The 1,983-nt window shown below is 34.9% G+C and overlaps 1 non-coding gene across 1 annotated transcript; it reads left to right on the top strand.

Annotated features, from left to right (window-relative positions):
- Positions 1-1,046: 1,046 nt before the first annotated feature.
- On the top strand, positions 1,047-1,150 carry LOC112095947. The gene has a single exon (XR_002904107.1). It is a non-coding gene; the product is annotated as a small nucleolar RNA R71 (small nucleolar RNA).
- Positions 1,151-1,983: the final 833 nt, after the last annotated feature.

The following is a 1,983-nucleotide window of genomic DNA, read 5'->3' as shown; positions in this document are numbered from 1 at the left end:
TTGCAAAAATCTCACCTGTGGATTTTCCCTTCTTTCATTTAGCTAACCTTTGGGGAAATAAAGCTTTGAGAATGTATTCTCGTGAGTTAGTTTCTTTTTTCTCCTCAATGATGAGTCCTCAGCATTTACAGGTACAATTTGAGTTGTTTTTGTCACCGGCATCTTAACTTTATTGTCGACTTCTTTTCTTTTTCGCAAGGTCATGACGACTTTGACCTCTCCATGCTGCTAAGGTGAATTAGTACTTACTTCATGCACTTTTTTAGGATTAGGCACTGGTTGACTTGGGAATTTTCCTTTCTCCACAGTCATTGCCAAGGTTTGAATTGAAGATGCAAGTTGTCCTACCATCTTTTCGAGGTTTGAATCTAATTGGGTTTGTGAGTTGAAGCCTGCTCTCATCTCATTTCGTAGTTCATCAATGATGCGATTCTATTGCTCGATCGTGGAGTGAGTAAGATTTTTAAAATTCTGGAATGCATCCTCCCATGGTCTGGGTTGAGAGTAGTTTGGGTTATGATTGTATGGTCTAAATGGTAGCTGAGAGACTTGAGGAACTTGAGGAATTTGTTGCATGGTGGAGCTGGAGCTGCTGGTCCATTCTGTTGGAATCCTTGAGACCATGAAAAATTAGGATAGTCTCTCCATTCAGGATTATATGTGTTGGAGTAAGGTTATAATTTGATGGCTTTCTCATCACACCGATGGCATTGGCTTGATCTGGGTATGAGTCATGGTCATGTGGCACTGTTGATTTAGCAGCCGTTAACGATGCTATTTGTCGGGAAAGACCTTCAACTATCTTTTTGACTTCTTTAATTTCTGAAGTTGATTCGCCAATGTGAATCTCATTCACTCCCTCAATTTTTTTAATATTCTTGAGTGATTGACTCCGTTGTTGGGAATTATCCGCTTGTCGTTGGAAGAAATCCCAAATCTCTTATGCACTTTTTGACATTAGCTCTCCTCCACTTGTTGCCATTAGTCATTCTTGCACATGCGGCAATAATCCCTCTAAAAAGTATTGGCATTGGTGCCATTTCTCGTACCCATGATGTGGACACTTCAAGAGTAGCCCATTGAATCGCTCCCATGCTTCAAAAAACTGCTCGTTTTCTCTTTGGGTGAACTCAGAAATTTCCATGCGAATAACATTTTTTCCCATGATGTAATGCTATTAGCAGGCAATGTATTAAACCATGAACGAGCTCTATCTTTTAAAGAAAATGAAAATAATCTAAGTTTAACATCATCATCTGAAAAATTCTCATATTTAAAAGTTTGACAAACAACATAAAAATCATTCAGATGATTATATGGGTCTTCATTTTCGAGGCTATAGAATGTTATGAGACAATTTAGCACACTAGGTTTTAGCTCAAAACTCTTAGCAACTATATTTGGGTATCTTATGCATGATGTGTTCAAATTAGGTAAGGGACTGAAGTAGTCATTAAATGGCATCTCTTATGGTGGTTGTTGTTGTTGATGCAAATCCATTTCAATTTTATCTTTAATTGCAACGTGTTTGTGTGTGCAAAGTGTTTTTTCCAATTCAAAGTTTATAGGCTCAAGATTAGGAAATTGTGACACTCGACCATGCATGGAATAAACACAAAAAAAAGAGAACAAAACTAATAAAAATAAAGAAAAATGAGAAATTACGATACTAACCTTATCACGCTTTTATAACCTTCCTATGAAAACACACTCAAGTGATGTAAAAAAATGTGAAATAAATTAACTAAAATTAAAATAACTTTATAAATTAACAAAAAATAAACGTTACAAGGAAAATATCTGGGAAAATTAATTACAGAAATTTAAAGAGAGAAAAGAAAGAAACACTTACCTCAATGTAATCACTTTCTCTTTTCTTTTTTTTTTTGAAAAACATTACATGAAAACAACTAAAAAAATAATATTTTACAAAAAATTAATTTTACGAATTAAAATAACTTACCTCACCGGTAATAGTGCCAA

This window comes from Citrus clementina, unplaced genomic scaffold (genome assembly GCF_000493195.1).
Source record: "Citrus clementina cultivar Clemenules unplaced genomic scaffold, Citrus_clementina_v1.0 scaffold_1, whole genome shotgun sequence".
NCBI classification, from domain to species: domain Eukaryota; kingdom Viridiplantae; phylum Streptophyta; class Magnoliopsida; order Sapindales; family Rutaceae; genus Citrus; species Citrus x clementina.
The sequence above is the reverse complement of the archived record's forward strand: the minus strand, read 5'-3'. Positions and strand labels throughout refer to the sequence as shown.